General features: G+C 39.5%; 1 protein-coding gene across 7 annotated transcripts in view; it reads right to left on the reverse strand.

Moving 5' to 3' along the window:
* The window catches only part of AUH (AU RNA binding methylglutaconyl-CoA hydratase), a 189,347-nt gene that overhangs the window by 14,231 nt on the left and 160,005 nt on the right, over nucleotides 1-15,111 (reverse strand). The gene's annotated exons all lie outside the window — the stretch shown is intronic.

The raw sequence follows: 15,111 nt of genomic DNA on the forward strand, positions 1-15,111 counted from the left end.
GTTGTCTGTTTCTTTCTGTAGTTCAGTTTAGCATTTTTTGTTTAGGTATTTAAATATTGTGCCATTTGGTATACACACTGAAACACATACTATTTTTTCATTGATGTTATTTCATTATTGGTGGTATGTTAAAGCATAATGTTATTTCCCTATCTTTTTAAATCATCAACTTCTTTACTCTGTTCTTATTTGAAACCATTATTGCTACTTCTGTTTTATCTGGAATAATTTTTAAATGACATATGAATCTCCTTTAAATAACATATTATTGATTCATCTTTCTAATCCATTCAGCTCCTCTCTTCAATTTTGTAGGTGATTTCATTCTATTAACATCAATGACTTATGATTTATAGGTGTTTTTCTTTTTGTCATATCCTATGATCACATTTTCTCTCTCTCCAGTGGAGAGGTAGAAGCCTTTATTAAATACTTATCATTAAGAACTTACATGCAAGGCATTGTAACAAGTGCTTTATAAATATTATTTTATTTGATCCTCGAAAAAACCCTATGAAGGATGCTATTATGATTCTCATTTTATAGCTGAGAAACTAGGACAGAGATTTGTCCAGGGACACAGAGCTAGTAAATGCTTGAGGGTGGATTTTGAACTCAGGCAATACTGACTCCAGATCAGAGCTCTGTCCACAGTGTCAACTGGCTGTTCTGCTATCTTCTCTCTCTTCTCCCACTCCCCTTCCTCACCCAGCAAAGAAAGTTGTAACGAAAGTGACAGGAATGAACACTGTAACTGGAGTGATGTGTTTCTACTCTTTTGCCTTTCATTTTTTCAGGCAACTCAGATCTAAGATACTGGGTTTTACCTTTTCTTTTTAAAGTTAATTTAACTTCTTTTTCAATTTTTATAATCTTTATATAATTATATAATTTTTTTATATAATTATAACCTTTATAATCAGCAAAGGTTTTATGTGATCACTTTCTATCTCATATATTTCACATTTTTAGGAATTTGAATGAAAAGTTTAACACACCTTAACAACCTTCATTTGAGAACGTTTTATTTCACTGAAACATGGAGGAAAAAAAGCTTTCATAGAACTATAAATTTAATAAACAATTAGTAGAAACACGCATGCAACATGTTCTACATATTTACATATGCATGATATTCATTTTACATACCGCTATATAATTCCAAATGATATGTAAAACCAATATATTTCTATATTCATTTATGCATATATGCATTCATTTTAAATGTATGTATTTATTTATACATGAATGTAAAAATATATTGATAGGCACTCTCAGCACTGTTATACATGCCCAATTTCATCTTTATGCTGAAAATCCAAGTAGAAGCTGAAGACATATAATAAGTTGTGTTTTGAAAGATGGCAGCAGTTCAGAAAAATGATGCACTGGGTGACATTTTAGAATGGCATGTTAAGTAATTTAAAATGACAAAATCTAGTTGGTTGAGGCAGAGCTAAGACAGCAGAGAAATACAGTATAAGTTCTCCAAAACAATTATTCCATAGGGATCTGGAAAATGTACCAGAAGAAATCCAGAATAGGAAAAAAAAATCTTGGTCATACTTCTAACTCAGGTCAGCATAGGGAGACAGAGTAGTCTGTGTACACCAGGAGTGTGCCCACGTAGGGAATTTTAGGACATTGCAACTGAAACAAGACTGAGATTTTGGATCAGAGCATGATGAGGTTCCACAGGGGATCCTGACCTTGATAAGAATACAGGAATGGGTGTCATCTGGCAATTCTGTTATTCACTACTCAAATCTGGCTCATGAGCAGACTAAAGAGGGGTCTTACACTTTGGAGTGGCATTCCACCATAAGGAGCAGCTGCAGGCTATGTACTGAATTGGACTAAGTTCAGAAGCAAACAATGGCTATGTGTATAGGCCCAGTCCTAACATAAAGGTCAAGGAAAAATGAGCAAGCAAAAAAATAAATAAATAAAAATCGCATATGAAACTGTTAAAGTGACATGGACACTCAAGACACAAACCCAGAAGAAATTGAAACTTTCCTAGTTGGAAGTTCCAGTAAACTGATGCTGGATTTAGCCACTCTCAGCGAGCTGGGATGCTCTGCATTTTCAAAGTGACAAAATTACAGTCTCCCCTGTGGTCTGGAATTCATTTCCTGGGTATTCCCTTGCAGGCTTCATCCTAAACTGAAAGCTTAGGTACAAGAACAACTAGAATTCCTGAGGGAATGAACCATGAGGTTGTTTTTCTTTTAAAGTTAAAAAATGATTTAAAAAACCAAATGAGAGTGGTAGAGGGGAAAATGGGGAAAAAAATGACAGCTATAGACAAAAGATCTGGAAAGATTAACAACTTGGAATGAGAGGCACAAAACTACTGAAGCAAAAGTTTCTCTACAAATGAAAATGTACTAAACTGAAGATAACAACTCGAGACAAGAAGAAATATGAAAATAAACTCAAACTGAAAAAATAGAAGAAAATGTAAGGTATCCTATAGGAAAAATAACAGATCTGGAAAACACGTCGGTAGGGTGGTAACCTAAGAATCACTGGACTGCCTGAAAACTACTGACCAAATGAAATTGCTCAGATGCTTTAGAATCAGAGGGCAAAGCAGAAATACACAGTACACTGGTTGTCTCCTAAAAGAAAACCCCAAAATTAAACTCCTTAGAATATTGTAGTGTCAAGAGCTCCCAGGTCACAGAAAAATATCACAAAATGTCAGAAAGAATTCAAATACTGAGCAGCCACAGGGAGGATCACACGAGCTTTAGTAGACAATAGATCAGATTAGAGAACTTGGAAAAGGATATTCCAGGAAGCAAAAGATATAGGCTTACGATAATAGTAACTCACACAGCCAAAGAGTATGGAGGAAAGAGAGGACTCCAATACATTTCTAATAAATAGATCAGAACTGAATGGTGATATTTTTCTTGTTTTATAAAGTGACAATGGGAGGGGGCTGAGCCAAGATGGCGGAGTAGAAAGACACACAATGCAGGCTCTCCCAGCAGCCCATAAAATACCTATAGAGAGGGACTCTCAACAAATTTTGGAGCAGCAGAAGTGGAGAACAACAGAGTGGAGGAGATTTCCAGCCCAGGGTGACCTGAAAGGCCCATGGGAAACACCTGTTGCATCGGAGACAAAGCAGAGCCCAGCCCTGCCTTGGCTGAGCTGTGCTGCTCACGAACTGCCCTCGGGAGCAGAAGCTCCAGTCCTGGAATCCCCAGTCCCAGCAGCAGTGGTCCTCAGATCCCTCAACCCACAGGTGCCCAAGGTCAGTGACAGGGTTTTTTTCAGCTGGGAAGGGAGAAGGGCCTTCCCATAACTCCTGACTTAGGCAGCCCCCATAGAGGCCACATTGGACAGGTGGCAGCAGTTCTAACTGTATGCCCCTACTGCAGCCGCATCCATTGCTGGAGCGTAAAAACCCTGGGGGCACTGAGGAGCTGATTCTTGCCCTGGCCCTATGTAGACGCCCTGAGGGAGCTGCTCTTAATCTCACACTGAATGGTGGCCCTGCCCTCACAGCTTATCCAAATATCAGCCCCCAGCGCTGACTTGGTGGAACTGGAGGCCAGGTGCCAGTGGAGAGGTAACTGCTAAGATTCTGGCCACAAAAATCCCTATCTGTGCCCAGACCAGTACACACTTGATTTTGCCACCTTGGAGGAACTGAGATCTTACAGATTCCCAAAGTATACCCTACTCTTGACAAAGGACCCAAAAGTCAAGTAACTGGTTGGGAAAATGCCCAAAAAAGGGAAAAAAAATAAGACTACAGAAGGTTACTTTCTTGGTGAACAGATATCTTCTCCCATCCTTTCAGATGAGGAAGAACAATGCTTACCATCAGGGAAACACATAAAAGTCAAGGCTTGTGTATCCCAAACATTCAAAATGAATATTCAATGGGCTCAGACCATGGAAAAGCTCAAAAAGGATTTTGAAAATCAAGTAAGACAGGTGGAGGAAAAACTGGGAAGAAAAATGAGAGACATGCAAGAAAAGCATGAAAGGTCAACACCTTGCTAAAGGAGACCCCAAAAAATGCTGAAGAAAATAATACCTTTAAAAATAGGCTAACTCAATTGGCAAAAGAGATTCAAAAGCCAATGAGGAGAAGAATGCTTTTTAAAGCAGAATTAGCCAAATGGAAAAGGAGGTTCAAAAGCACACTGAAGAAAATAGTTCTTTCAAAATTAGAATGGAACAGATGGAGGCTAATGACTTTATGAGAAACCAAGAAATCACAAAACAAAACCAAAAGAATGAAAAAATGGAAGATAATGTGAAATACCTCATTGGAAAAACAACTGACCTGGAAAATAGATCCAGGAGAGACAATTTAAAAATTATGGGACTACCTGAAAGCCATGATCCAAAAGAGAGCCTAGACACCATCTTTCATGAAATTATCAAGGAAAACTGCCCTGATATTCTAGAACCAGAGGGCAAAATAAATATTGAAAGAATCCACCGATCACTGCTTGAAAGAGATCCAAAAAGAGAAACTCCTAGGAACTTTGTCGCCAAATTCCAGAGTTCCCTGGTCAAGGAGAAAATATTGCAAGCAGCTAGAAAGAAACAATTCAAGTATTGTGGAAATACAATCAGGATAACACAAGATCTAGCAGCTTCTACATTAAGGGACTGAAGGGTGTGAAATATGATATTCCAGAAATCAAAGGAACTAGGACTAAAACCAAGAATCACCTACCCAGAAAAACTAAGTATAATACTTCAGGGGAAAAAATTGCCTTTAAATGAAATAGAGGACTTTCAAGAAAATTTGACTTTCAAACACAAGAATCAAGAGAAGCATGAAAAGGTAAACAACAAAGAGAAATCATAAGGGACTTACTGAAGTTGACCTATTTACATTGCTACATGGAAAGACAATATTTGTAACTCTTGAAACTCTTTTCACTATCTGGGTAGTTGGTGGGATTACACACACACACACACACACACACACACACATACATACACACACACACAGAGAGAGAGAGACAGAGCATAGGGTGAATTGAATAGGATGGGATCCTATCTTAAAAAAATGAAATTAAGCGGTGAGAAATATATTGGGAGGAGAAAGGGAGAAATGGAATGGGGCAAATTATCTCTCATAAAAGAGGCAAGTAAAAGACTTTTCAGTGGAGGGAAAAAGGGGAGAGGTTAGAGAAAAAACATGAAGTTTACTCTCATCACATTTGACTAAAGGCAGGAATAAAATGCACACTCATTTTGGTATGAAAACCTATCTTACAATACAGAAAAGTGGGAAGAAAGGGGATAAGCAGGGTGGGGGGATGATGGAAGGGAGGGCAGTGGGAGGAGGGAGCAATTAGAAGTCAACACTCTTGGGGAGGGAGAGGATCAAAAGAGAGAATAGAAGAAACAGGGGGCAGGACAGGATGGAAGGAAATATAGTTAGTCTTACACAACATGACTATTATGGAAGTCATTTGCAAAACTATACAGATATGGCCTGTGCTGCCTACCTTCCCAAAGGGAATGGGTAGGGAGGGAGGGAGGAAGAGAAGTTGGAACGCAAAGTTTTAGAAACAACTGTTGAGTATTGTTCTTGCAACTAGGAAATAAGAAATACAGGTAATGGGGTATAGAAATTAATGTTGCCCTACAGGACAAAAGAGAAGATGGGGATAAGGGAAGGGAGGGATGTTAGAAGGGAGGTCAGATTGGTGATAGGGGTAATTAGAATGCTTGGTGTTTTGGGGTGGGGGGAGGGGAGAAATGGGGAGAAAATTTGGAACCCAAAATTTTGTTGAAATGAATATTGAAAACTTAAATAAATAAATTGAAATAGAAAAAAAAAGAATCAAACGAGAATGCATATAAAATATGCTTTGAAAACATTAAAGTGCTATGTAAATGTTAAAAAAAAAAATAAAGTGACAATGGGGAAAACAAAACAAAGATTAAAAAAACATTGGTTGGTTGTTGTCCTTCATTTTCAAACAGGGCCAAAATGACATCACTATGTTGGAGTCAAGGTACAGTGTGTCTGATTAGACCAATACGGGCTCAGAAGGCTTTACCACAGGTTGAACACAAATAATCCACACTTGGAGTAGAGGTGTCTACATCTGTACATCTCACGTTTCTTTTGAGCTACTACAGTTCTGCTTTGCTCATAAAGCACAGCACTTTCTTTGATGTGAGCATGCCTTTCTGGGTGTTCTTTTGCCAGGGACTCTCATGTCACACAATCAATTCCAAAGTTCTTCAGAAAGACCTTGAGAGTATCCTTGTATCACTTCTTCTGATCTCTGTAGTGCTTACTTTGTAAGAGTTCTCCATAAATAGTCTAATAGGCAAATACACTTTGGCAGTCAAACAATGCGGCCACCCCATTGGAGTTGGGCTCTCTGCAGGAGGGTTTAAATACCTGGCAGTTCAGCTCAAGAAATGACCTTGGTATCTGGTATCCAGTCCAGGTTTCACAGGCATACAGCAATGAAGTCAGCACAATGGCTCTGTAGACCTTCAGTCTGGTAGACATTCTACCTTTTCTCCCCTACACTTTTCTTTGGAGTCTTCCAAACCACAAGCTAGTATCAACCTCGTCATCTATGTGCACATCCTTGGAAAGTATACTGCCAGGGGTAAGTGAACATGTCTGTGGCATTCCAAATTTCTCCATTTACTGTAACCAGTGGTTTCATCTACTGTATGGTAAGAACCTGTGTTTTCTTGGTGTCAATTGTTGGGCCAAAATTAGCACAAGCAACAGTGAACTGATTCACACTTTGTTGCATCTCAGCCTCAGAGGATGCACTGAGTGCACTTCTGGGAACAAAAATCATGCACCAACTCTCCCTCCCACCATCCTTCTACTCTCCAAGGTTTGAAAAGCTGAGTCAACTTTGACTTACCCCATATACTCAGTGAGTTGCCACATTCTATCAGTACCAAGATGACGGAGTAAACAGTAAATCATTGGGACTCTCTCATATTTACCTAAAAAAACAACCATCAAAGAGCTTCCCCAAACAAATCCTGGAACAGCAAAAGCAGCAAAAAAGTTGAGGTGAAACATACTTTGAGCCCAAGAAGCTTGTAAGACAGGCAGGAAAAATCTGTCTCATTTGGGTGACAAGGGAGTGCAGTCCAGGACAAGAAACATTCCAGCAAGCTCCAACTCTGCAAAACAGTTGTAGATCCTGAGCCTCAGTGCAGTGGAGCAGGCAAACACCAACCCTAGGACCTCCCACGTGCCTCAGCTTAGCCAGGGGAATGAATGGGCATACTCCAGTCCTAAGAACTGCCTTATGCTTCAGCACAGCACCAGGCAAGGGCAGCTAGGTGGTGCAGTGGATAGAACACCAGTGCAGGAGTCAGGAGGACCTGAGTTCAAATCTCACCTCAGACACCTGACACTCACTAGCTGTGTGACCTTGGACAAGTCACTTAACCCCAAATGCCTCATACTGGGTCATCTCCAGTCGTCCAGATGAATATCTAGTCACTGGCTTCAGATGGCTCTGGAGGAGAAGTGAGGCTGGTGACCTGCACAGCCCTCCCTTACTCAAAAGAAAGTCAAGTGGAAGTCATGTCATCATTTCTCTGATGGCATGGTCTTCTTCAGCAACGAAGGACAAACACACACTATTAGCAAGTCAGTGAACCACTCTGACATCTGACTTACTTATCTGAAAAATGAGTATTAACACCAACACCATAACATGATTTATATGATATCAGCTTGAGTTAGGCTATGGGTTATAACAGCATTATTGTGAAATAAAGTTATTTAATTTAATTTAGAAAGTATGATTGATGTATGGAATTTTTAAAAATCCAAAGTTTGCTTTTAACAAATGCTAAAAGAAATAAATGTTCTGTGAACAGGCTCCCGCACTTAACTGTTTTTTGGTGGTGGTAAGTGACTTTTCCATGGTTACAAAGAATGGAGGGCTCTTGATTCCAAGTGGTATTTCCATGGAACAAATTAACTGTATTGATCAGGTTATGAATTCTATACAAATAGAGGAGTAATTATATATTGTGTTAACTTCATTGTTGTATGCCTGAAGTTAGTTGTGGACTCAGGTCTTCCTGATTACATGCCTAGCATTCTATTTACTGTGTTATCTAGTTGCCTAGCAGATCAAGTGGGCTGGCTGAGGAATATTAGGGAAATGTCATAGGACTGATCCATAGTATGATAAGAACAATCCAACCTTTAGTATGAGCAGGAAATCAGGGACCAGTCTCAAATATGAGTAGGGGACTGGCTAGCTGTATCTAGTCAGGCGGTCATAGACCTATCCCACACTTCTTTTATATAATTTATTGAATGATTCTCCATATTATCACCACCTAAATTCATCATCTCTTAATGTGGAAAGTGGGTAGAGAATAAGCAGACAACGCACTGGCTTCCAAATGTCTCCTAGAGACACCTATTTCATCTCCACATTTATATCACATTTTAAATGGGTGGTTGAAAATTCAGGAGATACTTGAAACAAGGAAGAAGCTACACAGTTCGGGACGATGGAACACACTATAAGGCCTGTGCAGGACTATATGCTTATTATTGATCTCTAACCATAAGTCAAGTCGAACAGACAGAAACTATTACCTCAGTATGAATAGATAATAGGCAGTTGCATGTTTTTTTTTTAACCTAGTAGAACTTAGATTTTCTATTTTTCTGGTTTCCTCCTCTTTCAGAGGCTAGTTAGGATGGCTAATGGAGTGCTAGCTCTGGAAACAGGAATTCAGATCCAGCCTAATAGTACCTATCTTACTAGGTTGTTTGTGAAGACCAAAGATATTATTTGTAAAGAAAAGCATCTGGCACATGGCAGGCACTTAATAAATGCTTGTTCTTTCTTCTTTGTCCTTCTCTCAGGCTAGTCTGCTAAGTTGATCAGTCAAACCACAAGTACTGATTAAGGACTTAGGTGCCAAGTATAGCACTCAGGCTTTTTAATGCTTTAAGGAAAGATATTACATTAACAAATATATAAGTAAATAAATACAATCATGTACTAATCACAACCCTTTGGAGAGAGATCAGGTCAAAGCTGGCACCAGAAAAGGCAAGAGATTTGAGAACAGTGGAGCTGAGCTGGCATTGACAATTCTTCATTATTCATGATGACAGATGGTTGGAGGGAAATCAAATTGTATTAAAAATAATTCAAGCCAAAAAGGATCTAGACTAAGATTCAGATGGTATCACCTATCTAACTTCAATTTGAATGCACCAGGTATTGAAGAGGGGGACAAGTAGACAGGAAGTCATCAGAAGCAGAAAAGATGTAGCACAGATAGGCAAAGAGAAAAAGCCTCCAGGAAGGCAATCAGAGCACCCAGGGGAACACACATTAGTGTGTTCAGGCACTTCTTAAAGGCTACAAAGACTTCCTGTGAGGTACAGGTACCCCCTGGTATAAATTTGGTTCTTTCTACCCTTGCTGGAATCCTATATTATCTTAGAGAAAAAGGTCCTTGCCCATCTCCTTGTGAACGATCATTACAATATCCTCAACCTCGCTCCCACTTTCAGTGCTTGCCTACACGACTCAGTCTCAGTTCACTCCTGCTTGATTTGAAGCCACTCGGAAGCATCTCTCTAATGTCAGCACCTGTCTTTCCCATTTCAGCACGCAACTTTATTTATATGGTCAGTACTACAATCTACTCAACATCTACTAACCTTGTGGATTGGACACTTAGAAAAACTTTAATATTAAGAAAATTAATGTAATTTACAGTCTGGTGTTATTCCATTTGGGGAAAAAAGAGTAGTTACTGTTATTTGCTTCCTTTCCCCCTCCTACAAAAACATAATTTTTACGTCAGTTTACTTTTCTTTGATTTTCCCATCCCCACATGTTCTCTTTCATCTTTTCTTATATTCTCCTACCCACATAAACAACCTATAATAATGTACAATATAACTGGATCACCCCCCTACTCATGAATCTTTAGTGGTCCCCATAACTTAAAAAAATTAAATTCATATTCCAGTGTTTTATATTCAGTGTTGCAGTAGAAGCAATAGCCTACCTGCTCCTCCTGCCCTCACCCCCAACTCCAACCTTCTCAGGCTTAGACTGCTGGCTCTTACTTCCTTATATCCTAAGTATAAAGAAGTCAAGAGGAGATTCAGGTACCTTCCCTCTTGAAGGTAGATCACAACGGACAGCTCAGGGAAGATAGGTCTTTATGCTTCTGGTGGTACTGTTGGTGATGCCTCTAGAGATGATGTTTTGCTTTGACCATCCTTCACCCCCACTCCCCCAAGATTTAAAGAGGAGAAAGGAATGTGCATTTATAGAGCACCTACCATGAGCCAGGCACTGGGCTAAACATTTTACAAATGCTATATCATTTGATCTTCATAACAAACCTTTAAGGTACTTACTTAAATATTCCTGTATTAAATGTTGAGAAAAACAAATCAAACAGAAATTAAGTGATTTGGCCAGCTAAGATGTAGATTCACATAACTAATCAGAGGCAAAATCTGAAGTCAGGTCTTTCTGACTCCAGGCCCAGCCCTCTATCCACAGTGATTCCTATCGGATGAGAGTAAACCGCCTGTGGCTATTCTGCAATGGGAAACGGCGTCCTTAATTGTGTCTTGAAGATAATTGTGGTAAATTGTCTTTAAAGTCCTTAAGTTATATTGGGACTTTCTAAATTGGTGATTTAAGCCTCTTCCAAGTTACTAAGGAATTTCTTCAGAATTCAGTTTACCTTCAAAGTAGTTTGGAGGGATTAAATTTCTAGAGATTGAGAAAGATTTTTCTATGCAGGAGAAATAGAAGTATTTAGAACTGGAGGAGCTTTACCCTGGCTAAGACGGAAAGTTTTTTTTATAGCTAATAGGCATCATCAACCAGCTGCCTTAGGGGAATCCTCCTGAAGAAAGGCCCTTCCCAGCTTGAAGGGAGTAATATTTGTGAAAAAAAAATTTGGTTTTGAATGTGCTTTTTGGAAATGAAAATATAGCTGAACCTGCAGTCTTCAGTCTTGTACATGAACATGGCCAATCAATGAGGGATTTCAACGATGAAAGAATGCAAACTAGAAGAAATTCGTTAATTTTTTTTTTTGCTTTGGAATTTGAGAGTTCAACAAGAATTTTGCCACATATACACGTGTGGGGGGTGGGGTGGGGTGGAGGGGTGTATGTGTGATTCTTTGGTGCAAACCACTGGGGAATGTACTTGAAAAGAAAATGCTAAATTCTTAGGCAGCATGAAGAGACCTTACTGGAACTGGGGATATGGAAATATGTATCAATTTGTACACCCTCCCACCCCCCCACCCCCATTTAACTAACTGAAGACTGGCAGAGTTATTACATCTGTTTAAAAAGTTTCCACTCTTATACCCTTATGGTAGGAACAATATCTCAATCCTTTCCCCATGCGGGTTAGGCTAGATTTTCCTTAAAATGTACTAAGGGTTGGTTGGCTCTGGACATTAAGGGCTCAGACTATGGATATCATTTTCTCATCACTTGAGTACAAAGTAGGCATGAGGGCTAGAATTAAAGGAGTTTAACTTGGGGACTGTGAGTTTTGCTTTGCTGAAAAGAGGCTCTCAATGCCTAGTTTTGTTAAATATTCTTTCCCTGCTATGGTTAAATGAACCTTTTCTTTGCACTTGAATGACCTATGAGTGTTTCATTTTGTTCCAATATCAAACCACACTGCATATGTAGGACTGGGGAGAATGAGGAATTGAAGATCATGCCAAAGATATGAATCCAGGTGACTGAAAAAGATGGTAATGCCAACAAGAGAAATCAAGTTTGGAGGAGAGGAGAATTTAGGGGAAAAATAATGGATTTTGTTTTGGACATGTTGAGCTTAAGTAGTCTCTAAGATACTCAATATCAAATGCCCAAAAGGCAATTAGTAACGTGAGGTGGAAGCTCAGGTGACAGATGGATTTAATATATAAATCTGGGCATCATCAGAATAGAGACAATAGTTTAAACACATGAGAGCTTTTGAGATTACCAAGGTAAGAGGGTATAGAGCAGAACCTTAGGGAACATTTACGTTTAGGGACCATGATATGTAGCCAACAGAGCAGCCTAAGTAAGGTAAGAGGTGCATGAGAAGAAAGTTAAGTCACAAAAAAACCAGAGAAAAGAGAATATTCAGAAGGATAAAAATGGTCAAACGTCAAATGCAGCAGATAGGTCAAGGAGGATTAGATCAGGGAAATGACAATCAGATATGGTAATTAAGAGGTAATTTTGGGGAGAGTAATTTCAGCTGAGTGATGAAGCTGCAAGTGGTTGAGTAAGAGGTTAGGAGAGGAAGTGATGCCAGTGAGTGTAGATAGTTTATTCAAGAAGTTTGGCTGAGAAAGGGAGAAGAGATAAAATGATAAATGTTTGAGGGGGATGGCAGTGAAAGGTTTTTAAAGATGAGACTAGGGTACTTTTGAAGGCAAAAGGGTAGGGTCCAGTGGAAAGGTAAAGGTTAGAAATTCGAGGGAGAGGCTTTATTGTGAATCTGCTGGAGAACTGCTCGAAGGATATGGAACCAAGAGCACATAGAAAAAAAACCACCTTTGTTAGATACTGGGGGAGAGAATGGAAGAGTGAGAGATGATTACAAAGAGTTTTGAGATGAAGAAAATAGGTGGAGAGGAAGCTAACACAGAAATCTCAATTTTTTCAGTCAAATAGGAAAGAACGATGTCAGCTGCAGCAGGACAGAATAAAATGTGGAAGTCCTGAGGAAGGAAAAGAAGGCTTGGAATTGGAATAGCTTCTATGGGAAATGAAACAAGGAACCAATTAGGCAGGTAAAGAAAGGTTGTCTTGCTATAGTGAGGACCCAGTTGCCAGGCTGTATAACAAGAATTTGTAATGTACCTAATCAGCATGGTTATAAGATTTCCTTCACCAGTTTACTGAATAGAAGCAGAGGAGATAATCTAGGACTGAAATGTGACAAGACAAAAATACCAGTAGGATGAGGGATTCAAAAACCATAGGAGAATGTAACTGAAATGGCTAACTACTGAGGTTGATATTGGAGAGGGAACTGAAGTCACAGCAGAGATAATAGTCTTAATCTTGATGAAAGCAAAAAAAAAATTAGGTGGATGAAATATAGGGAAAGGTAGAATTTTGGAGGTTATGGTAAAATATGGGAATAACAGAGTTTCTAATTAGGTAAGTGGAACATTTATAGGTAAATAGTGAGGGCTAGTGTGTTCCATACATGTGGTTGAAATGGAGTAAAGGTGATTGATTTATGTGATTTAAGAGGGCTGGGAAATTGGGTGTTTAAAGAATCTGAGGAAGCATGTAAGCAGATACTAAATCCCTCTCATATAAGAGAAGGATGTAGAGGAGAAGACAGTGAACAACCCCTTGAGAGAAAGGGAAAATGACTTGGGGCTCAGTATACTATAGTTAGAATAATTTCGATTGAGTGGAAAATTCTGAGTACTGAGCAAAGGGAACGTCTGGGAAAAATAGTGGAGGATAAGGAATACTGTAGTTCTCCCTCCAGGACAAGGGTGTTGCGGGGTAGGTGGAAGGCAGCTAATGAGAAAATGTCCATCCAGGGCAGACGAGGAGAGTGGAGATACAGTGTTGGCAGAGGAAAGCCGTTCTCAGAGAAAGCTAACAGATGGAAGAAGCATGATGAGCATTAGGATGAAGGGGAATTCTAGAGGAGAAAATGTGTGTGTGTGTGTGTGTGTCTGTGTGTGTGTCTGTGTGTGTGTTCATCTTTCATTGCCAAAGAAGACCATGTCAACAGAGAAATGATGACATGACTTGCACTTGACTTTGTTTTGAGTGAGGGAGGGTTGTGCAGGTCACCAGCCTCACTTCTCCTCCAGAGCCATCTGAATCCAGTGACCTGACACTCCTCAGGATGACTGGAGATGACCCAGGAGGAGGCAACTGGGGTTAAGTGATTTACCCTTGACTCACACAGCTAGTGAGTGTCAAATGTCCAAGGTGAGATTTGAACTCAGGTCCTCCTGACTCCTGCACTGGTGCTCTATCCACTGCACCAGCTAGCTGCCCCAAAGGAGGAGAAAATGAAAAAGGTAGAGAAAGTTGGATTGGGGCATGGATAGAGGAGAGTTGAGGGGGACGGGATGAAAAAATGAGGAATGGGCTGGGGACAATTTTACCAAAATGGCCTGTGATTAATAAAATACAGGACTAAGGAGAGAAACAAGAGAAGGTACAGGAATAGGACTAGACAGAAACACGTCTCCAAGAACTGTTGCTGAGGGAGCTGGGCCGGGTTTGGTTTTGTTCCAAAACCACTTTGGTGGTAGAAGACCAGGTAGAGGTCAGGTATTATCATCCTCCTGCCAAGAAAGTGTGCTGGTCAGTGGCCAATTTAAGTTTGGGTTCAGCCCAGACCTGTCTGCCAAGTACAGACAGAGTCTTGCTCCACTTCTGGGGTAAGTGAAGGTTGAGTGTTTAGAGGTTGGTTGAATGGAGTGGTAGGCCTTGCCACCTTCCAGAGGGTTCAGTACCCTGATCAAAAATGTATATTACACAAATGTCTGGGGCACTCACAGGTTAAGCGATTTGGCCCTGTGCCACAAGGCCCTGTATCAGAGGTAGGAATTGAAACCAGGCTTTTATGACTCTAAGACCAGCTCCGTATTTGGTACGGTACTGCTGTCTCAAAGCAATTAATTATATATATACATCATCAACAACCAAAATATGAATTATTTTTGTTAAAACAAACATCAGACATAAATATTTTGACAAAGGGGAAAAGATTTTATATAAATCTGTTGTGTGTAGTTTCTTTTTAACTTAAAAAAATTTTAATATATTATCGTGCCTCTGTCCCTTTCTGAACTTCCTTTTGTTTTCTGCCATTATGAAAAGGTTCACTGACATTTTTTTCTTTTCTATCACTATCTCTATCCTCATGCCTACTGTACCTAAATTATGCCCACCAAAATAAAAGCTGTCCTTTATAACAAAAAATATAGTCAAGCAAAACAAATTTATACACTATTTCTATGAAAATACATCTCATTCTGTACATACAATTCTCTGCTGAATCACGGCAAGCTTATTTCATTATGAATGACTTAAAGTAAGGGTTATATTATCTTCTG

The sequence above is a fragment of the Notamacropus eugenii genome, chromosome 1 (genome assembly GCF_028372415.1).
Source record: "Notamacropus eugenii isolate mMacEug1 chromosome 1, mMacEug1.pri_v2, whole genome shotgun sequence".
NCBI classification, from domain to species: Eukaryota; Metazoa; Chordata; class Mammalia; order Diprotodontia; family Macropodidae; genus Notamacropus; species Notamacropus eugenii.